This window comes from Triturus cristatus, chromosome 9 (genome assembly GCF_964204655.1).
Source record: "Triturus cristatus chromosome 9, aTriCri1.1, whole genome shotgun sequence".
Taxonomy (NCBI): domain Eukaryota; kingdom Metazoa; phylum Chordata; class Amphibia; order Caudata; family Salamandridae; genus Triturus; species Triturus cristatus.
In genome coordinates this window covers 165,859,361-165,884,154 of record NC_140592.1, presented here as the reverse complement: position 1 = coordinate 165,884,154, position 24,794 = coordinate 165,859,361, and the positions used below count along the sequence as shown (strand labels likewise).

Sequence of the window (24,794 nt, the reverse complement as noted above, 5' to 3'; positions counted from 1 at the left end):
TACTAGGGATTAGCAAGTAAATTAAATATGCCAATTGGGTGTAAGCCAATTTACCATGTTTAAAGGAGAGAGCACAAACCCTGTTTAGCAGTAATGAAATGTGCAGAGTCCTAAAAACTATCAAACAAGCATTTGCAATGCAATCGGTCTCGCCTTTGGGACCTTATATGTACTTAGCTATGCAGCACATTAGCCTGGGTGCTGAAACATCTACTGTTCTTTAACATGGAGGGAAAGTAAGCACCAAACTGCGTGACACGTCAGGTATGGGAACACATGGAGAGAAATATTGCCTTTCAGCTGGAAATGGTATAGTCCAAAGCTCTGTTTATAATATAAAAGCAGGGCCTTTGGTGGTCATATCACAGAAAATACAAGATTTGAAAAAAATATTATGGTCTACGGGTGCTTGTGGAAGACAGTTTCTATGGACTGGAATCTAAAGAATGCTGAAGTGATTCATGTATTTTACTGACCTCTGCAAGTCGTTTTCTATCAAGAAAGTTAAATAGAGGCAGTTGCCAGAAAAATTAAAAAAAGAAAGTCCCTCAGCAGAAAGCAATTCTGGTATTTTACTGACCTCTGCTGGTCGTTTTCTATCAAGACAGTTAAATAGAGGCAGTTGAACAGAAAAAAGTCCCTAAGCGGAAGCAGACAAGTCCTAGGGTTGATCTCCAGAGCCCACAAAGTACATACACATATAAGTATATACTAAAGTATATATACTAAAGTATAAACAAGTGGTCTCGAATGCTCGACCTAAAAAGGGGTTCCAGGAACAGAAGGGTGAAGGAAAAAAGTATGGTGATGCCCTGCAGAAAGGGCCATATCCAGCAGCGTCATCTAGGGCATTTCATATATTGGCCACGCCCATCTGTGTCATCTAGTGGCATTTCTAATGGCTTACAAACCATGCATGGCCTGAGGAATAACACGCCCTCCAATACCCCCAAAAGTGTAATATGGAAACACCTGTCCCTTATAGGAACAAGGGTTGTAGTGTCAAAAGAATGGGATACTTTGTGAAACAGACCTCAGGGGGGCATGCAGCAGACAAGTGGACACTTATTGGTCTCCACTTCAATGCTCCCAGCTGTCATTCTCAGAGTGGACGTTTTTCTATCAGACATAGTCCATTGCACACATGGTTACCCAATTCGAAGGGCAGCCGGTAAACTATCACCAGCTTGCAAATGATGGAGCAGTCGAAAACCATTGACACATTCCCTAAATTGCAAGGAAGGAGGAAATACCTTTCTTCTTGGGATTCTAATACGATCACATTTTTTAAATTTGTTAATCACAATGCAATTTTAATACACTGTAATTTGAATTTTCACCCTTTCAGGCATGCATCTTTTGCACCTCACATGCTGTCCAAGGGTGACAATAATTTAATACACAGGGTCACCTAGCTTTATCACTAAACCTTACCCAGTGCTTTACCCTAAACCAAATATAGACCATTACCCTCTTACTACTAGGTTCACTGGTGTTCTTGTGTCTTCAATAGGAGAAAAAGAAAACAATCTCCTGATGTGCTTATTCTGGCTCTTCCTGGTCTGGTCTCCCTTGAGCAGAGTCCATAGAGCAGATGTTTCCCCCGCCAGCAGCGCCAGAACATGCTCCGACTTATAATGGAATTTGTATTATTTTTATGAAATGGTGTATCTCCTTGAAAGCTTGTATTGGAGCAAAAGACGATTGACCTGGTGGATCGCCCTGCAAAGAGTGGGATCAGGATGGGAGTTGTTTTCTTAATTTGTCCACTTGGTATGCCTTTATCCAGAGGTAGGAATGTGCTCAGTACACATATATATTTTGAATCAAGAACACTTTTTCACTTACTTTGTATACTCTAAAACGAGGAGGGTCTGGAGAAACAGAGGAGTGTTTTTTTGCAGATGTATGGTTAGAAACTGAAGCTGGCACCTTGTGAAAGAGGAATACATGAGGAACATTAATGTGTCTAACACGGAAGGTGAGTGAAATCCTTTTTGGGTGAACTATCAGAAGATCCACAAACCCATGCCTGATAGGAAGGGGTGAATGAGAATTTCTGAGTAGCAAAGATGGCTTTAGGTCTTCCTTGAACATGGCTATATTTGCAGTTTCTGGTTTAACTGTATTGTGTATTCATGTAACGTATGCCTACTTAACATGCGAAGCTGAGCGCCCTTAGAAATGAGTCTAAGGAGGAATGGGGGAAGTGCTGAAGAGTGGTAAAGAAGTTGTTTAAACACTATGTACAATAAATGTGAGAGAGCAGAAATCTTACAAAGAAAATACTGTGTTTGCAGCAGTGTCAGGGCAGTTGTTAGGGCTCAGCTAGCATGTTTTTTATTTATTTTTAGCTATTTAATATTGCAGAAAAAACGTGCTTCTAGGAGCAACCCAAGGCACCATAAAATCATTTTTATTTCAGCAACTGCGTCCCAAACGAGTTGTTGAACATTGTGCCCCTGTATTTTAGAGGGCTTCACATTGCATCTTGACACAGTATGTCAATCATATATGGGCTGTGGAACATTAAAAAGATAGTGTTATTGTACTGAGAAATACAATAACACTATCTTTTTAATAAGCGGGGGACTAATTTAGAAGCTAAGTAGGCATGCTCGTAACAATATATAGATGTTCTATGAATTAAGTAGGTAAGAAGCAATATTTACAGTGTGTGAGTGGATTAAGAATAGACATAAGTAAATGACAGTACTAGATAACATACAGTGGATCCGAAGATGTACACTGAATAATTGGTATTACAGGTCAAGGTAGCCCAATAAATAAACAAGCTAGAGGTTCAAGAAGAGTATTATACTAAGTAAATAAGTTCATTCAAAAGAATGGCAGAGAAAAGATAAAGAGGGTAAATTTCAGGTTAGCGTCAGGCGCAAACAGGGGCGGGAACACAAAAAATCAGCGACTGGCCATGATAGAGACAGACCTTACCAAGGGAAAGAGAGCTGGAGCAGACATTAGTGAATAACTTGAGCGAGAGGTTGCAGGTGGGGCCCACTGCACTCATTTTTTGGGACTGGCATTTATTTTTTCCTCATCAGACTTTGACCCAGAGCAAGAAAGAGAAAAACACAAAAGGTGGAAAGGAGGAGGAAGCGAAAGAGAGAAAAACAGTGACAAAGGGCGAACGCAGGGATGAAAAAGAACATGCAAGAGTAGAGATCAAGAGTCAAGGAGTCCCTGGTGGTGGATGAAAGAGGCATGAGGTGGAATCACCACTAGACAGCCTTTGTATTCAACACACCTTACATTCGATAGTACCGACCGCAGGCTTCTGATTAAAACTTTGTGCTCAGTCTCTAATTCTTTTACAAATTAACCCCTGCTTAGTAGCGAAAGGGAATTACTGATGAGTAAGAATGAGAGCAAATCTCTACAGGATATAACTCCTTTATAAACTCTTCAACAGCGGGACAAGAGGTAGAGAATTGGGGACTTGGGAAGAATGTGTAAAGAAGGGGTGGCAGCAAGAAATTGGGGCACTACTAGGCTACACACTGCTCATTTGTTTTCTTTACCTATTAGAGTTATATATATTTACAGTTGGAGGAGGGGGAGACTGTCATGTCCCCAGAATCACATTATTTCTTGTCGTCTAGGCTTGAAGCTGGATTAAAATCCAGGTCTCAAGATCACCAGTTTAATAACGGTACGAAATCTCTTTCAGGACGGCGTAATGGAGCTGGCCTGCTAGACGGTTTTTTAGTAGTGATTAATGTTGAGGTAGGTACAGACATCTAGGTTAGAAGACTCCTAGGCATAAATTTATGGAGAGGAACACAGCGGGTATTATTTGTTAATGACACTAATACACATTTACTTCTGGTGATAGCAAACAGTGCTTTAAATGGGCTGGTACTGTCAGGTACTGAGTACCTGCACCTCTTTATTTTGAGCGGGAGAGTACCTGCACTTCTCAACAGAGGTGCAATACTTTTAATTGGAGAGTACCAGCACTTCTCAGAAGCAAGTAGACACTCTGGTAAGAGTACCTGCACTTCTATTTTTCCATTTCAAGCACTGGTTAACAACACAAAGTTGCCGGAGTGTTTTCCGACCGAGCCAGAGTCCTGCAGTCCGACCGAGCGAGTACGATGCGGCCGTATGCTGCCGGACTCGGTTCGGTCGGACTCCCATAGAAGTCAATGGGAGCCGGTCGTACGACGCGTACATGGGCTCCCATTGACTGAATGTGTATGTCGCGGACAAGTGCGCCCCCTACAGTTAGTACGCGCCGGTACCATCCGCACCGTACATGCCTGTGTTGGGGGACCCTTGGGTCTCCCCCTGTGTCCGAGTCATAGGGCTGCGGGTGACAGGCAACCACCCGGACGACTTGCGAGCCGGACACTCCGGCTCGCACAGGCTGTCCGACGCTTGTATCGTACTGGCTCGGTCGTGAATCGCATCCATTGCACGCCACGGTTAGCTTACGTACGAGACGTACGGAGCATTTCGGACCCGGAAACGACTCGATCGGTGAATTTCATGTAGTTCGCATCGTACTTGCTCGCTCGTACATCTGTACGAGTCGGGCGGAAAACACGCATACGGCTCGTAGTTTTTCCGGCCGGATCGCGTTTGGTGCACTTCCGACCCTGATCGGAATCAGCCCCATAGTAGAAACAATTAATAAGGCTGACATTTTTCTGTAAACCTTCAAATAATTACTATCACCTCCCACAACATTACAAACATTAGTATTGCTGCAACAGCAATGTTAAACTAAAAGTTAATTCCAATTCTTCTTTGGCTGCTGTTTTATTTCCTTAGCTTTACTTATTGTTAATGGCATTACGAGTCAGGTTTTAGTGCTGTCAAAGGGAACTCTGTTCTTGTGTGCCCTGCTAATCCTACCCATAATGACACTCATTCTCCTCTCAGATTATCCTGAGGCCTGGGACCAACACTATGTTACTTGATGTCAGAAAATGATACAAAATTATTTTATTATCATTATTTTTTCACTGTTGCCCCTGCTCGGTAGCAGCAGTGGGGTGACGCTCCTCCGCCCCTGATTGAACTCAAGTATTATGCTCTATGGTTTGTCCTATCCTAGCGCATTTGTGATCGTACATCACCAAATATGGAGGAGACATTTTACAGGCAGACTCAATCCTGTTATAGGATTTCTTACAACTGCCTGTGACCCTTTGATTGTTCAGCTTCTATCTCCCTCCTTTTTATCCCCACCCAAAGTATCTAAGACTGCGGTATGTGATGCTTTACGAAAACACAAAAAATAATAATTTGCGTAGTTCTCCAAGCTGAAAGGAAATTCTTTATGGATTAATTTATGGTGACAAACGGAACAGGTTCTATCAATAGGAAGTCATTGTAGCTCAATAATCCATGTGCCACCTTTCTCACACTTGCGTACATAAATATTGCATTGTCTTGTTTCATAACATTTATACAGAGCTTACTACCCCTTCATGTGGTGCTGAAGTTCTTGTTACATTGATAGCAGGCTGTGCCATGTACAGCGTGTTTTTGGAAGGATGTTACAATTGCTTTCATCCAAAATGGGAAGTTTTTCCATGTCATGCATGATGACCACTACGGTGCGGTTAATATGTTGTGGGATGCAGCACTTAGCAGTGTGATGGATGAAGTGTGAGTGATAGGTGCACAGTTTGGTTTCCCCTAAGGTGTCAGCTGTACTCGACTCTGCTGATACTTGTATGGTATTTCTTAGGATCATAGACCACCAAACTGGTTCCCAAACTGGGTTGTCTGTTCTGAGAATCTTAGTTTTAAGTTTTTGGTCCTGAGCAGGCCTAGGACTTAGGTAGATGGTGGGGAAATCTGCTGGGATGAACTTTTTTATTCGCATTCCATATATGATTGTCATTGTGAGATATCTGACAATTTCTGGAGGAAATGAACTGTGAAAAGAATTAGTGTCCTAAATGTATAATTGATTTCCTAACACGGAAATCTAATTTAAATCCATCCAACTTGTTTTCAACTGCTGCCCTGGTATATTTTCTTCTGACCTATTGAAGTTTTGACAGCCTCTTTGGTGCAAAGGGCACGAGCAGTCTTTGGGTCAGGATACACACCGAAGCTCTTTTCACAGAATGTTGTAAATCTAGAAATACTGGAAGGAGCCCACGAGCCATAAGAACTGGCATGATGCAGTTTTGAGAGACACTTTGGAAGAGCGTCAAATAAACTGCCCACAGTCATAAAGGCAGCCATTCTGAGCACCAAAGAGACAGCTTCCTGTCTCCACTGAGCACCAAAGAGACGGCTTCCTGTCTCCACAGAGCCAGCTGCTGAGGAGGAGAACCCCAGACTTGACGTTAAACATGCTTGTGTAATTAATGCCAGCTGCGGTTCTCAGGCCGCACTTCAGCTTTCTACCCTTGATGAGACCTGCGTACGTGACTTGTGTGTGAACCGAACTAATCTAGTGTGACAGCCTGCTCTTCTCCAGCACGGTGCACTGTAATGGAACTGGCTTGGGCGGGCCTGGCCTTCTGCGCCACTGCTTGTTTAATTACAGAGATGTGACGCCTCTGCTGGGAGAGCAGCTGATCGACGTGTTCATTTAAAACAGGTCTCCGACGCCGTGCTCTGGTGCTGGGGAAGTCAGCGAGATGAGTAACAACCGGAGGGGGGGGGCATATTTACAAAGAAAGGAGGCAGCGCTGCATGCAATGTACGAGCGCCGTGCTGCGGTATTTAAAAAATGCAGGGATGCGCTGTATTCACAAGAATCCGGCGCACCCCTGTGTTTTCCTTTGTGCTGGCGCTAAAAAAGCTGCCTAGTGCCAATGCAGGCACCCTTCTTCCATGGGGCAAGGGTGCCTACGTTGCAGGGATGATTGTTTCTATACATATAAACAATAATTAAAGGCACTTTGATCCTTCTGTGTGTGGTGCCACATATAGAAAAAGCAAAAAGCGAGGACAAATAAAAGTATTTCTCCTCTTTGTGCCACTCTAACGCCGGCTTTTAAACGGTGTTAGCTTTTGGCGCGGCCTCAGATTTACAGATCCTTGTAAATCTGGCGCAGCGCCAAAAAGCAATGGTTGTTGCAGTGGAATGCCAACAGCAACACCCAGTGCACGCCCCTTTGACACAGAAAACTTCTGAAAGGGAACAATATTTACAAAGTGGCATTATGCCACGCAAAGTGGCTTAGCGCTGCATTGTAAATATGGATCAGGGCATTGAGCCACCAGAGCGTTGTAAAAAGTTACACTCCAGGGGAGCAATGCCCTTGTAAATATGCCCCCAGGTCCTTTGCTGTATTCGGTGTGTATGGATGGAGTAAATGTGCGTAGAACTGGCATCCCTGGTAAAATGAGCCAAGATTATGTGAATTATGATTGAATTTATCAGCCCAGTGGAATCCGTCTTGCTTTTCCACTGAAAGCATGGTGTACAAAATGAAGGCTGGAGCCATGTATGTAGTTGGTACTTGACAACGCGCCAACTTAGCCAAAAGGCAGGGGAACATTGGGTCAGGCGGAAGACTGCTAGGCTGGCATTGTGTACTGCTTGCATTGCTAAGGACCTTGTGACGAGTTAGAATCCAAGGTGTGGGAGGGATGGAGGTAACTGTCTCTTTATATGTTTAAGGATTATTTTGCTGTGCCCTTTTCGCTTTCCTAGTGTTACCCCAATTCGATTGGAGGAGGATGTGGGAAGTTTGGAGGGAGCAGTCTCCTTAAAAGTGCAAGGTTTGCCTTTTTCACAGTGCTTGTCCTCTTGTTCCACTAGAATTGCTGCTCCCCAAAGGTTGATGGGTGTGAGGTCTTCCTTCTCCATTGTGCCAGTGTTTGGGTTTCTCCCATTGGGGAATTTCAGGCTTACATCCTCCCTGACCCCCATCCCCTGAAGACAATAAGCATGACTGACCTATCTGAGAATGGATACACCAAGTGGCAGAATTGCCTTGATCCAGGCCCCAGGCTTCTCCCCTGATACAAATTTCTGCCTGAAAAACTAGTATAAGAAAAGAACCGAAACCCAGATCAGTGTTTCAGGACTTTTCACTGACCATTGTATGCAGCACCCCACAGAGTGTTAGAGATTCTAGGTTCCAGAGCTAGTGTTTTTGACAGCTAACTTCCTGGTCAGATGGGGGCATCACCTAAAGAAGTCTGCAACAATCTGCTTGAAGTGATGTGGGATTGTCTTTGTAAGGAGTCTGCCTTGCCTTCTGAGAGAGGGCTGTTGGATGCATCCCTGCAGGGCGAGTCTACCCAAAAGAGAGGCCCAGACATAGCTGCCTGCTGGAGTAGGTGACCAGAGAAGCAGACTGACCCTAGCAATTGAAATGAGATCTGTGCCGCTAGTGACAAAGAAGAGTAGCACTGCAAGGAGATTGTGTTGAGCCCTTACCGCTTGCTGAGTGTCATGCACACTTCCAACATCCCAATTGGCTCTGACCACTCATCAAATCAGCGCTGAGCCATTCAGAACAATGGAGCAGCAGCATACCGCCTTCACAACACTAGTAAGCCATCTGCTATCAGGTACAAAGCACTTTCAAACATGATAAAAACACTTTAGAGGTGCAGTATGACAGATTTTCAAACATCCCCATAGCCGAAACAACTATATGCAAAGTAAACTTGAATAATGCAATGTAAAGTAAAATAGAAAAAATCATTGCGCAAATGGCCTCGCCAGATACTCCATGATACTTGAAACCACGCCCGTACAGTACAAAAATACCTGTACCTCCTCCATCTGTGGTCCTCTTCATCACAATACAAATAACTTGACACTAAGTACTTTTGTAACTTTGTAGTTGCTATTGCCCGTAAATGCAATAGATAATACATGTTTCCATTTTAGGTCTGCTGCAGAAGGATCCGTGTAGTTAATACCTTTTCCATATCCGAGACCGGTATTGTCTCTTCAGAAATTGGGGCAGTGTTCTCGATTCTGTGAGCAACATATATTCAGTTCCAGTTATTGAGGGGGGAAGGATTAGTTGGGTATACCCCTGGAAGTTTGATAGACTACTGTAAGGGTCAAAGAAAATACGTGGCCAACCTGATGCACGGAGTGATACCCGTATCCAGTATTCGCCAGTCGGATAACTGTTCAATATTTATTATGTGAGCTTCTAACCAAGAGGCATTTTTAAGACTCAACAAAGAATAAAAAGACATCACCATCAGCAGAACAGCAATCTTTGTGACTTTCTTGAACCAAAGTTTTCTGAGATGTTCTATTGTTCAAGCAGAGGTTCAATGCTAAGATTTAGTAAATAAAAGACATGGTGATAAATTCAAAACGGTAATATTATACACAGTTAATAAAGGTTATTTTGAATTCTTATGCAAGCCGTCACAAATGGACGTGGTAAAACCATGAGGATAACAAGAAGATAAAACGACAATATTTTCTTATTAGCAAAATTATTATTGTAAAACTAATTGCCAAGTCAGGTCAAAATATTGACTACTTAGGTATATCATTTTCCTAATGTAAGGCTAGAAAAAAGGAAAATATAAGATAACTTAATTGCCACCAAGACTTTCTGGCTAAAGTGCATTAACTGCCAGTATAAATCTTTACATTTTTTATAGAAAGTTAATAGCAGTGCTAAAGAAAAGGAAAAGAAATATGACATGAAAGTCACTAAAAGCAAATTTGCTCCTTTTTCATCGCAGCTCCTCTTCTTTGAAGCAACACACGTATCACACCCATAGCCACATAAACTATGTTTGTTTTTATACAATTTATTTACTTTCCATATAAATGATGTTGCAGAATTAATTCAACAATTACTTTAAAGCAGGTAAATGTTCGCTCCTTTAGAAACAGCTTTTTGAAATATAGTTGATCATGCAACACCATTTTTAAAAATCATCAGTGCTCTAAAATGTAGTAGTCCATCATATTACCTCTTTATTCAGTATTCGTGTATTTTTGCAATTATCCAATAAGTTAACAATGTGATAGGCACATTTAGGAAATACCACTCTATGCCCCACTGATTAAAGAGAATATTGGATTAATGTCACTGTTCTCTAATAGTAAACCATTTCATACTTTAAAGTATGGTGAACGAAATTTGCACTGTAGTAACTGAATGTATATATTTTTCTTTCACGAGTTGGACTTCGCATTATGTAATGTTTAAGAATTTAAAAACGTTCGATAAGCTAAAAATCGGATAATAATGCAACAGAGCATGTGCTGTATTGTGGATGTATTTATATAGTTCTTAAATAGTTCTTCAAATGCCTGGGGATATGCCAAAGGGAGTTTGGGAATAGGTCGCACCTACTCTAGGAGGTGTTTGGGTGAAAGAGCGTGTCAGACATGAGGTCTGTTTGGGTAATGTTTTGATGTCATGTGTGAGGACCGTATTTGTGTTGTGTTTGTTTGCTATGCTTAAGCATTAATTGAAGCAGAAGGAAGGGAGAGAAGTGAGAGGACATGTAAGCATTAGATCATACTGTATGGATGCAGAGAACGTGTGTGAGTGCGAGGTGGCCTATTTGGGGAGTGTTTTGGTGTCACGTTTTTAAGCCAGAGATGGCTCAATCCATGTTGCAGCAAGCATGTAGCTGCACTTACATGTGGATGTAATACAAAACTGAGAAAAAGACATGGCTGCATATTCTGATACCTTCCATATCTTGAGTAGTGTGAACCAAATAGTTTAGACCAATAGAGTATTAAACCTAGGAATAGTTCCCAGAATTGAAATGCGCTACACTTGGGAGGTATATCAAACATCAACTTGAGTAATGCTCTGGAGTCCATCCAGAACTAGCAGAGGATCAACCCATTGGAGTGGGCATTATGTGTCCAGCTGTGGCATGTGCTCTAAGGGGTTGACATTTTTCAGCCTGCTATGGCGTATACTCTGAATAGGAATGTGCATTATGCAACCACCCATAACATGCGCTCTGATGGGTCCACAGTGGAAAGATAACAAAGAAATGATCATGTGATCAGGCATAATATTCGTGTAGCTCAAAGGGTGGATGAGGGTTAGATGACAAGTTCATTCTGTGATTCGATAGGTAGGTATATGGGAATGACTGTATGATTACATACATTGGGCGAGTGTAACCAGATGGAAAATGACTTCTATATAGGTTTAGGGGGTACATTGCAAGGACCTTACAAAGATCAGTTGACGATTGTGACAAAGTAAGTTGAGGGTATTTATGAAGGAATAGATGGATAGTCCATTTAATTCCATAGAATAAGAGAATTTGATGAGTTCACCTTTGGTCATGGTTCCAAATAAATCAAAGTAGGATTTAGACAAATACACCTTCTGTCATGGTCAGAAGTGGCCGGCAAATGAATTACATTTTAAATCAGACTGTAAGGTGACATACTAAACGTTAGACTGCACGTATAGTTCTTAGATGACAAGTGCCCTAACTAGTTGGCTTTGTGCTTGTTCCCAGTCCAGCCACAGAGAGTTTTTTTTTACCTCCTTGACATAATGTTTGGGGCAGGTCTTCATAGACAAAGTTATGCCCAAATATCTAGAATTGAATTTTTCTTTCAAAAGAGTAGGGGTAGGATTGAATTCATCTTATTTTGGGCCTGAGCTTTACTTGGCAGTTGAATTTGTGCAAGGGTGTGTGACGTGCATAAGGGCAGGAAAAATAAAATCATCTGGGGACTTTTTTCTGTGTACTGTTTGGTTTCTAAGGAGAAGGTAGTAAGATAAATTTCCCCTTGGGAAATCAAAGTTTCACACCTAAAACCTTCACCACGTACACAAACACCATTCTGGCTTACATCACACCCTAACATTTTTAGCAAAACCAGTACCGCAACAATATAAACACGCGCAGAGCTTTAATGGCGTATTTACAAACATCTTTCTCAGTTACAAATTGTGTGAATCAATATTGGTAAAATAATCATATGACCATCATGCAAATTGAAAACGCTAGTCACAGCAAGAGTATAACAATTACAGTGTAAACAAACCCCCCAAATATGGCACAAATAAATTGTTAAATTAGACAAAAAGGAAGAAACAATACGACAACAAACAATTGTCTATTGAAATTATACCAATCTGTTAGTCATTATACAGGATATAGCATGAAGATCACCATCTATTGTATCATGATATTAGACAGATTTAGGACACAAAGTATGTTGAGGCGTATCGGTAGAGTTAACACATTTTGTCCACCTTCTTCAGGACAAAACATATAGTCTTCCACAGATATTCAAGATAAAAATCATTAAAAACAATGGGTTCGACTAGAAGTTTCTTGATGGGACCTATAAGTAGATAATAGTATCCTGTGAGGACTTCTTGTTCTTAAAACGTAAGAGGCTCAGGTGCCCAACCATAGTATGGAAAGTCACTCTTTCAATAAAAATATCACCTCGGTATTTGATAATTCAGTTGCCCATGGATTGTTGTCCAAAATGAGCTCATACACAAGGGAAATTAATCCTACTTGGAAACTTATGAGCAGCTTATTTCCTTTAGGTTACATGTCGCACGGACACCTGTATGCGTCCAAGAAGGACCATTAGTGTCTACTTTTTTATAAAGTTGAGTTAGGTTTGCTGGTGGTTAGAAGCATGCAAAGAGTATTCTGAGTGCTATCAATGTGGTCCGGGGAGAGGACAGGCTTCCTAGAAGATGTGTAGGTTAAGGTGAGAAAAATGGCACGTGGGTCAGAAAAAAGTAAAGTGGCCAATAAGCCTGGCAGGGGACAGAAAGTTCCAGAGAAGGCAGAAAGGTAGGAAGACCATAGAATCCATGGACTACTAACTTTAGCACTTCATATCACACTTCTGCCATTTTTAAGCATTATAAATAACAGCTGTAACAGTTATTCAACTTAACAGTACTCAGTTCAACAACATCAAAATGATGGTGAGCCGAACCGTATATTTCAGTGGTGAATGCTCAACTTACTGAACCATCCAGCTGACACATGGGGGGGGGGGGTACAAATAAAGATATATTGATTTGACATTAAGGAATTTACTCTACTATGCAAGACAATGAGGATGTGTCTGCAGACCTTATGTCATCAATTATTCATAACAAAGTACAGCACAATGATAGGGGGGGCTTTAGGTCAGTCTCTTTCAGTCATTGGAATGCATGTGTATTTTATTATTTGCCATTTTTTGTATAGGGCTTCGAGGAAGGCCACTGCATTTTTGTGGATGACTACAATGTCATTAGGTTTTTGTTATAGAACATCAAGTAATCATCTTGTTAGATTGCAAATGCAACATGATTTGTAGCTTATAATTGAGCTGCCTGGCATGGTCATATTTTAATAGCTGACTGAAGGAAGTGTTTTCTGTTTGGATGGCAACCTGCTATAACTGCACATTGCTATTTACTAATCACCCTTGTGTGTTTGTTTCTTTTACTTTGCTACCATGATAACATGTTGTTTGGATATACAGTTTTTTTTGTTCACAAAGTAAAGACATGCAAACATATAGGTTGTTGTTGTTGTATAACTTTATTCGATATAAAAATATCATAAAAGTATGTACATTGAGGAGCATCCTAACATCCATTTATATACAACAGCCATTAAAAAGATAAAAAATGATTATAGGCAGATAATAAAACATAAGAACAGTTCCAGATATAGCAGGGACGAATGCTCATGTATCTCCGATAACCGGGCTCTTGTGAGATTTTAACAGTTTGGAACGGATCAACCAGGCACACCCCAGAAATTTGGCTACCCCGCAGACCACCATCAGGGAAGAGACATCAGTTGAGAGGTAGCGGAGTGCCACCCTGTAGTTCTCAAAACCCAGATTCCTGCAAATGGGTCTGAGCCACTACCTTCTGGCCGCCCTGTACATTGGGCATGCAAAGAGAAAATGGGGAATAGATTCGCTAAGGCCAGGGCACCCAGGGCAGTCAGCAGATCTTGAAGACTGACAGTTCCACCCTGCAACCCAAGAATTAAGTGGGAGGGACCCAAACCTAAACTTCATGTAGAGCGTTCTGTCGCGGGGGCATTGAATATAATCAAGGTATTGCTCAGATTTTGCCACCAGCTTGTGCTCAATGAACAAGTTAGTGAGAGAACCTCTCTTAGGGTTTCTGGCTTCCTCTCCCTTTACCCAGACCCAATATGCTTTTTTAATGACTTGCTTTGGCGGTGGGGTCTGGTTAAGCCATGCCTCACCATAGCCAATGTCAGTCACCAATCGCTTAAGATTGGAGATCCATTTGATCTTGGTGCCTGTATTTATCTTAATGATCTCATCCAAGGCGTCGGCATAGCTAGCCAGTTCAGGGGTGCGTCTCAAGCGGACCCAAAAAAGCAGTGGGCGTAATCTTGCAATGTCCCTAATGGGATGTTTACCCAGATCCATACGAAGCGGTAGCAGGGGAGTGGAGGGAGGGAGAGAAACCAAACCTCTCAAGAAGTGGTTCTCTGATTTCTCCAGATCGTATAGGTTCTCAAACCCCCATAGCTCCGCTCCGTATAGAGCTGAAGGTAAAACCTTCCCGTCATAGATCTCAAGTGCCGGGATAATTGGTCTGCTAAAGGAGAGCCGCTGTTTTCTTAAAATGGCACCCACCACCCTCTTATGATTGAGGAACATTTTGGCTATATGATCGTTCCATTTCATCGACTTATTGATCCTAATACCCAGATAGTCAAAGGAGTGTACGATGTCTAGTGGAGTGCCATTAAGTGAGATGTTGTTCTTGAAACGTTTGGAAGGAGATAGTGTCATTAGTTTAGTTTTAGAGGTGTTAATTACTAAACCTCGTACATCACAAAACTGGCAGAACCTATCAAGCAGCTTTTGTGGGCCGCTTGGGCTTTTTGACATCAAGAGGGTGTCGTCTGCAAAAAGGAGAGTGGGGGTTTTCTCCCCTGCCAAAGTTGGAGCGTCTGAAGGAATCTCTCTCAGATAGTCAACCACCCCATTTCTATAGAGAGAGAACAGGGTTGGGGCCAGCACGCAGCCCTGACGGACTCCCCTGTCTACCGCCACCCTGTCTGTCAGCTGGCCCTGGTTGCCCCACCTGATCTTTGCATAGTTCCCCTCGTGGAGGCGCATGATGATATCCAGAATCAAGGGAGGAAAGCCCAGATCAGACAACACCGACCAGAGTTTGGAGCGAGGGACCAGGTCAAATGCGGTCTTTAAGTCAATAAAGGCCAGATATAAGCTGCCTTTCCCAATGACAACCGTTTTCCAGTAGATCGTAAAAATGCAAACATATAGGTTTTCTTAAAGATGCAAGAGAAACACTGCCCCTTTGTCATAAGCATGTACACAGCCATATTTTGTTATGTATTCCTTTTAAGTTCACTGCTTATAAAGCATACTTCATCATCTGACTTATTTTTTAACAGTCTTATTTGTAGGCAGAACTGTTGCTTCATCCTTTGACTTTCTTTCTAGGACAGCCGAGGGCATCACACACAGAAAGCCAACCAACTATTACTGTACACTCCACTTAATAAAAAGCCAGACATATAGGGGCCTATTAGGATGGCGGGCGGACTTTTGTCCGCCCGCCACCCTAGCGCTGCTGGGACCGGCCGCCAGTGGTGCGGCGGACCCGCACCGGCAATTAGGATTCCTCTATTCCCATCATTGTGGCGGACGGTGCTGAGCAATGCTGGGAATGCACGTTGTGTATTGTCATGCACAAGGTGACAGGCACCGCTCGGTGCCCGCCACCTTGTCCATGACAATGTAGGGGGGTACCATAGGTACCCCTCATGTGCACCCCCCAGCTCCCCAAAACCCTGGGGGCCCGCAACGGGCCCCCGTAAGCGGAATTCGCCTGGCTTTTCATGGCGGGGTCTCCGCCATGGAAAGCACTGTACCGCTGCCCATGCTAATATGGATGGCGGTGTCTAGCAGACACCGCCACCATATGCAGCCCCTTTTACGCCCGGTCGACTGGTCAACCGGCGGAAAACCGACGGACGGTCTTTTCGTCCGCCGGGGTCCCCCCCGCCATACTAATGTGGCGGGGGGAAATGGGTGGCAGGCGGGGTATGATGTAGGGCGGATCGCCACCGCCATGCGGGCGGTGGCGATCTGCCCTACATCCTAATAGACCCCATAGACTTTTCCAATACTCTTGCGATTTCTGTCTTACTTCCACAATAAAGCAAGCTTTGATTAAATGAAAACGCGGGTATGTGGCTCACAGCCGATTGGAAGTCCTTGGGTGGCTTTTAGTAATCTCTTCCTACCTTGCGAGCCTTTACTAGAAAGGTTGTGCCAAATATGTGGATCAGCATGAGGTTTGTGTGTTTTTAGGCAGCTGTCAGAGAACTGGCTACACTACTGTCCTGTGCAGAGCAAATAGCTTTGTTTCAGAACACATCTGGCCCTTCCCTGTTCAGTGAAGTCTGTGTAAAGACCTTTAAAAAATATATATATGTGCACCATCTGGTCATGAGAAAAGTGAAACTAAAACGCTTCATCTCACAAAGCCAAAATATAAGTATTTTTTCTAGCCAGTTGTTAGAAATATTAAACAGCTCAGATGGATCATGATTTTAGCTGTATGGAAATTATTAAACTTTCAAATTCCCCCACAGATAATATCTGCTACTTGAACATTTCCTATTTGAATTGGAAGTCAGCAGTTTCAAAACAGGCCTGTTTTGTACCAGCAGACCAGACAATGAGGAGTATTCTATATGAAAACCGCGGGTTTGAACATAGGAAGGCGACATGTTTTCTTTGGGCCTCTCTATGGAAGCTTGCTGCTAAATCTTGCAAAAGTAACTTGCCGTTTGTGCTTACTCCTGCCCCTGTTCTTACCCAGCTGAATTTGGCTGCCAATGAATAATCAGGAAGCAAAAGGAATCAAGAGAGGCCAGGGGTGGCGAGGGTTACAGTGCAGCAAGCCTTAATTATGTTTGGCAGGTTGCACCTTTTCCTGTTTAAGTCTCTGCCGAATGATCACAGCTCGTCTGAGCTCATTCTGTACCTAAATTACATCATAGACATTGTAATTAGTGCAATATTGTTTTCTAGTGTCTAATTTGCAAACCAGTAAGTGCCAAGGCCCAAGATATTCTTAGAAGGTCACCGCCGTTACCGCCCACTGCTGGTGCTGCCAACTCCAAACGAATATGGCCCCACCAATCACATTGTTCCTTTCTACAACATAGTTCCTATATTAGCCTTATTGCTATGTACAGCACACCACTGACCACCAACCAGGGGTGTAGCTTGGGCAGTAAGATTTTGGGGAGGGGGGGGGGGGGATGGAGGTTCAGATTTTCCAACAATCGTGCTGGCATATAATGTTAAAATACATTATACGACTAGTAGGGCGTATGAGAGGGGCTTAAGGGGCAGTGGAAAAGGAGAGGACTGCACATTGGTATGGTTACTAAGTGAGGTAAAACACAATAGTTTGTAAACTAACTTAATTTTTGAAGGATTTAAAAACAGAGAGAGGGAGAGTTTGTGTGAGTTTTTGGCTTTGTTTATGTATAGCTTTCACCTTACCATACCCAAGTGAACGCACCTGCACCCCACTGTTTATCAGAAAATAACCTGGGCCTTTCTCCAGCGCTCCATCTTCTACCTCCACAACAAGAGAAAAACATCTTTATGAGGCACACCTCTTAGTCCAAGCTGTCTATCCAAGATAGGATTTTCAAGCCAACACCAGCCACCACGTGTTAGGTTTCCACTTATGATTGTGAGTTTAAAAAGTGCTTTATTGTGTTTTTATTTTTAAAGAGAAAACTAGCTTTACTTTGTGTGCAGACCATTCTTCTTTTTAAATGTCTTCCCAAAGAATTAGGAGCACTACGTTGGTTATGCAGTGATTCATGAATGTACATCAATCACTTCTTTCCCTCTAACTGAAAGTTTTTGTCCCTAAGCACATGTTGTTGTTGTTGTGTTCCTCGATGCAAGTAATTTAGGATTTCTCTTTCTGGTTCTCGTAGCCTATTATATCCCACCCAGGTGCCCTCATCCTTCGGGGCTTCCCACCTCAACTGATCCTCCCCACAACCTACTACTAGGCCTTTCTCTGTGGCTCCCCTGAGACTCATAACACAGTGCGGCACCTAACCCACTGTGAATCTGCTTTCTCCTTAACCCCACGTATGCTGTTTCCAACTCTGCGGCACTTTAGTACCACTGTTGAAGTTGATGTAACACCTCATCTGGGTACAGCTTATAGGGACCACTACTGTGCTACCATGTCCTTCCCAGAGTTCCCACAACGCTGTTTTTGGGTACAGCTCAAAGGGACCAATACTGTGGCACGGTGTCCTTTGAAGAGGTACTCCATCACCGCTTCTGAGTACAGCCCATGGTATGGCCTATAAAACCACTACAGAGGTGTCCACTCTTCCGGAGTTGCTCCAACACAACCTCTGGTCATAGCCATTAAAAGACCGCTAAGCACACCAAACAAGACCATAAACTCATAACTCGCCCAATCATGTTCTAGTTTAATCCCACATCAAGACACAATGACATACCAATTATATGCTAGTTATTTTCCAAGCACCCAAAACTTGTTCAGTTCACTGTACAATTGCTAAACAACTTCCCAGCCCCACATAAGATACAGCCAGTGGCGGTGAGTCCATTGGGGCGCAGGGGCGGAGCCCCCCTTACCGAACGCGCAAGCAAATCCGAGACCGGCAGCAATGGCAATGAATGCAATGATGATTAATAATTGCGTCGGACATGAAGGGGGTGGGGCCGGGGGGCGAGCACTGTGTGACTGACACAGTTGACAGGCAGCGGCTCGCAATTTATTTGCGCATGCTCGAGTTTGTCTCACGACAAGCACGAGCATGCGCATTCGCCGCACTGTCTGCCACTGACTACTACTGAGAGGAGGGGGCCGAGAGGCAGAGGGTTGCCTCATGCAGCAGCCCCGTCTCTTGGTATCCGGGCGAGCCCTATCCGTGCTCTTTCGCCAATCCAGGGCAGGCGCTGCTAATGCAGCGTCTCTGGATTGGCTGAGAGCCTGATAAAGTCTCTCAGACCCGCGGCAGCCTACGAGTAACTGCTAATTGGGTGCCTGCGCAACTATGGCCAATCACTGTGGCTTATGTCTGAACACAGCGACAGTGATTGGCCATGAGGTGCGCACTCCAGCAGTCGGTCGCGTCATCACGCACGCGGTGGTGCCACACTGTCTGCAGACTGCATGCATAACCTCGTGGCGGTGGTGCATACAGGACCGGAGGACCCGTCGTGTGACTGATCGTGGTGTGGTGACAATTAATTCTTGTCGTGTACTCTACTGTCCCGGACTTGTCCATTGGTGGTGACTGGTGAGTACTGCAGTGATGTATATCCTTATACCGGCAGTGGAGGAGGTGGGGGCAGCGGGAATTTTGTTTCGTTGTTTCTTGAAGTGAGGCGCGTTGCTGGGTTTACAGATCCATCCTCCGGGAATAAAAACATGACTGCTGTTGCCGGGCTGTTTCAGAATGGGACCCTAGTTAGCTTATTTCACATTCAGTTGCTTTGTGTGAACCATAAATGCAGGAATTGTACTTGGCACATTAACTGGATGCTGTGATCAGAATGTTCGAGAATGACTGAGTTTGGTTGAGATCTCAAGCAGTATTACATTCTGTAAACGTTTACAACAACCTCAAAAACAAAAAAAGTCCATCTGTACACATTCAATGTTGCTGGTGTCTTGAGAAGGCAGTAGCCGTGGAAATGTCGAATTATTGTTTGTAAGATCAAAGCACTGTGCAAAAAGTCGATTTGACGTTTCTCCCCCCTGTCCTCTGCTCGCTGGCCTGGTCTTTTCTTCTAAGGGGATAAAGGTCTTCTCTCGACTGTCTATCACTGTGTAGACTTCCATAGCTTTCTGAGTCACGAATTTTGCCTGAAAACATAATGTATTTATCAATACCATAATAATGGCTCTATCTACAACTTGTGAGCATCACAGATGTAAGATGAATGACTGTTTAAAAGTTGATAACAATATCTGTGGTTGACATTCTATTAACAGACGCGTTTACCATGGTAAAAAAATGTAGATTACCAGTTACAAATGACTTCACCGAAGTTGCACATTCCAGTTGATTTTAGTATCGTATTAGACTTTATTCTTGATAGTTTTGGTTTGACTGTCTTACATCTCCTTATGAAAACACCAACCACCGTGAAATGACAACCGTTTGCTGACATGTTTCTATAAACTGAGGAAATGGGCTATTTTGAGCGCGCAGAGAACGCCCCAGGGAGCGGCTATTTTCTCACCGCCAGTCAAAGCACACGCGATAGAGACTCACCCCTGGGTGAGAGCCTGGGGCTGGGGGTTAACAATAGCAGGCCCCAGGTGCCTGACGTGTGTATGAATCAATCAATACGGCTATTTGTGGCCCAGACCACAGCGGTCTCTTCCGAGCGAGCTCCGATTACTGCTGAGCAGAGAGAGGCTCAGGCCTGATGAAGCAGGCGGGATCCGGGCCTGGCGCAATCCGCCCGACAGAACCTGGAATTAAGTGGCTGGCAGGGGCGGGCTGGCAGCGAGAGAGTGAGAGGCAGGGCGGGCTGGCAGCGGGACAGTGAGAGGCAGGGGGTGGGCAGCAGAGGTCAATTTTATATAGAGGAAGTAGCAGCGAAGCAAAAATGTCGTGTCCTCGTCACCTCGTGCAAGAAGGTAAAATTGCCACTCTCCTCATTTGATAGTAAAAGGAGTTTAGTGGGCCACTCGCACCCCTGGACCCGGTGCCACTAGCAGCACGTTATATAGGCAATCTCTTGGAGGGGGGGGGCGAGAAATACCAACAGTAGTAACAAGTGCGCATTCACACCAGGGATGGCTGCGTGCACTGTTTCCCTCCTGATTGATAATTAACCTTCTGCAGGGGTAGATGTAAAAACTATTTTTTTCTGTGCTTTAAAGTGGCTTTAGGGATGTCTGTACAAATGATAACTTGTAACATGACACGAGCACCTAGCCTTATAATAGTGCTATATATTTAATTTTCACGAGCACTTGTGATATTTATTTTTAGTTCTTCAGGGGTAAATGCTATTTGCGACCTCCAACCCAGTATCATGTCCTTCTATCTCCTTCTTCCACTCACCAACCGTTGTCATCATCCTCTCAGAGTGACACCCACCTTCCCTGATGGGCCTTACAGTTCACACCCTGAATCAAATACAACTAAGCGCTACCAAGAGGGCTCAAAGTGCAGGGATGGGCGCCTTACCAATAAACAGGTGTGGGGCAGTTCATCATCAGGGAATAGGGTTCTCTCCCAGGGCCCTGGCCAGTCTGCTTGTGGTTTTTTTTATCACCTTTCAGAAGCATGGAGCGCAATGGCAGGCAGAGAAAGAGGAGGATGCAAGAGTTGTGCTGAGATAACGCTTCGAAACGTGTCTTTAGTAGAAACGTTTGAATTTAAAATTGTGATCTATTATATTCCATAAAGATACTGAAAGCTAAAAATCATATCATTATTACATGTTAAATAAAAAACATCTGTGAGTGAGGTACTCAGAAATGCATTGTATCTCGAAGTCTGTTATGAAGCTCTGTGGTCATACTGAATAAGCAGCTAACTATGTTATATGACATCTCTTTATTAATGTTATAACTGCACTTTCACAATTGCTTTATTAACCTTCCTGCTTTCTCAAATTTGCTTGAAAATGCACCATTTCTCTTCTCTTTTTTCAAAATTTTCTCGGGGGGAGAAGCCCCCCGAACCCTCCTTATAGGGGTTCGGGCTCGCTCGCTACGCTCGCTCGCAACGGTGAAGTATACCAATCATTTTACGCCCCACCACTTTAAAATGTCACCAGCCGCCCCTGGACACAGCACTTTGCCAACCACACCCTCTCCTCCCACAAACACTAAGCGCACCACACTATACCCAGCCACTATTTCCCTAAAGCTAATTCATTCTCCTCTCTCGAGCCTCTTTCCCTATCACCTAGCGCCCTGACCCACTAGATCACAATTTCCTCCTACACCAACCCAATACCTAGAACCTCTAATTACTTCAACCTCCCCTGTTTCATACTGCAGTCTCAACTGCAACTGTTCTTCTACTTATTACACCCTACTTTAATCCTCACATCTACCTTCTCAGCCATTTTGGACAGGGACAGACATTGCTCCGCTTGATATCAAACCTCCTTAACTAATGATAAACCCACCTTATGCAATCTTGTCTTCTGTAACCCTAATCCTTCCTTTTCTCACTGCCTTTAATCTACCTAAAGATATTCCAGCTCCAGAAAACCACCTCACCAACCGCTCCTCATCCACTGACCCAGGCATTCCATCAGTCCAGGCCTCCTTATCACTCATCTCGTTCCTATATATATCCATTCACACTCACCCATCTCAGAAAACAAGTCTGAAAAGCCTTCCCATCATAAGTAAGTAAACTCCTCTAACTTCAATGTGAATGTAACTGTATTTTAATAACCACCTAATCACCAATTAACACCACTACCACCCACCTAACTTCACCAAAGTCAACTATACCTATACCATTTGCCAGTATTGCTCAACCCTGTGCAACCACTTTATTACTCAACAATATTTACTCCATAACATTACAACCATCATATTTCCTAAATCAGACTCCCTCAATCTGGCTACATCCCCACCTGTTGTAACACATATCTGCTACACAGAGTCACATTTAGGTTAACTTCAATTACAGCTTTAAAGGGCTCAAAGTGGACCCAAACACCTTCCCACCCACTTCACATATTCCACAGCCACAAAAGGAAACAGCACTGCTTACCTTACTCACCTGAATCTTTCTCTTCTCCCATGCTTCACAACAAAAGATCCCAACCACGCACACCCGTCACTCAAATGTGCACAATAGACAAAATAGCCTCTGTCTGATAACTGACTCATGTCTAGATCTGTTTTTCATTAATTAGCAGAGGCAGGAAGATGGAATAGCACCAGAGGCAATTCATCAAAGATACCAAAATCACACACACAGTTGTCCAGGCAAAACCAGAGGAAGATTAGTAATATCCAAGGAATATCTTCATGCCACCAAAATTGAAGAAATGCTGCTTTTAGACTATGAGACACTAGTACTAAAACCCTAGGCCTGCTCCCTCCTGTACATTCTATTTTAGTACCAAACACCACCCATTAATGTAGCGTTTATAGACACCTCCCAGATTCCATATCAGACATATCAATCAAATACCCCACTTTGTGCATCCTGGGCAACTTGAAAATCTAGTTTGACAAAGAAAAAATACCCAAATAGCTTCAGAAATGGCTTGGGAGCCACAATCCTATACCTCATCTCAGGACCTACTAATGAAGCAGGACATACAGTACACATGATCGTCAGCAACCATGCATCAGTCAACAACAATGGCATTGCCCCATTACTTAGAGAGGTCATTACCTTATTTCTTTCATGAATTATATTGTGGCAAGACTTATAAACAACTCTCTGTCGTAAACAACTACCTAAAGTCAGTGGAACAAACTCAACATGGAAAGCTCAAAACTCATGTTACAGCAAGCCTGAATCTTGAACTGATAACTACAGCAGAAAAATTGTAAGATTATGTGAACAAAGATTTCGAGAGAATGATGCCCATAAAAACCACCATACAACAAGAAAGGAAACAGAAAATACCCTGGAGGAATGATGAAATGAACACAGATACAAACATAAATGGGCTGGCTTCAACACCAGCGGTACAAATTGAAAATCAGCCCCCAAAGAGGCTATATAAAGCAAAAAATGACCAATATTCAAAAACGATTTCTGATGCTCCACAAACAAACTTGACAAAATACACAAATTGGATTTTCGCAATGCAGAATGCACCGCTGTGTTATAGCCTCAATCACAAGATTTCTGTGTGCCATCAGCAGGTCACTTCGGTTCCAAAGCAAAAACATTAGATTTATAGGTACCAAACAAAAGTTCCAGCTCCTAAACTGAGTATCTGGATGAAGGACACGTGGGAGAAGATGCTTCTCCAACCTCTTTCTTAAATTCAATGAGTTCGTCACAGCTACTGGTCCTGCTGGACCACCATCAAACCATTGACTCCCTCAAATGTTCAAGAAAATACTACTAGCAGCTTTTGTTGCAACTCTAACAAAGACTATAAACAAAATCTCTGTCACTTTTTCAGCAGAGCTCAAGAAATCTAATATACGACCATTCTTTAGAAAAATAACCAGGATCCAACTAACACTAACATCTAAAGACCAATCTCTAATAAACTCCTTTGGAAACTACATGAAAGGACAGATTTCTTTCAGACCACAAACTTCCTGGAAGAGAACATACTACTATCTGAACAACAAACAGGCTTTTTACCAGGGAGGGGCGCTATAACCTTGAGTTCCATTTGGGATGATCTAAAAATGACAGTGGATAGATCGGGGTAGCAGCAGGTACTCCTCGACATATCAGGAAACATTACTAAATAAATTAAAATAAATTGGAGTTAAATTTAAAAAAACACAACTGAACCTGCTCCTACCTGCTCGAGCATCATTTCCATACTTCCGTTCAGCTACTCACCATTCAGCATCCATGCAGATGTACTGTAAGGATCAATCATTTTGCACTCCTTTTTAGGTCTCGCCTGACCCAGCGCATGCGCTGGTCTGGCGAGATTTATTGAGAGGGCTCCAAAAAGTGCTACCAGGCCTGCCTAGAGCTACAGTGCATGTGCGCGGGCGCGCGCGCCGTGCATTTTCCGCGATTTCTTTCAATTTCGCCGCTTTGATGTTTGATCGTGATCCAGATCACTTTCGCGGCCGCACGGCCGATTTGCATAGCCAATAGGTCTCGCTTTTGGGACCTTA

At 43.3% G+C, this 24,794-nt stretch overlaps 1 protein-coding gene across 2 annotated transcripts in view; it reads left to right on the top strand.

Moving 5' to 3' along the window:
• Positions 1 to 24,794, top strand: part of ARHGEF3 (Rho guanine nucleotide exchange factor 3) — an 898,185-nt gene that overhangs the window by 597,637 nt on the left and 275,754 nt on the right. The gene's annotated exons all lie outside the window — the stretch shown is intronic.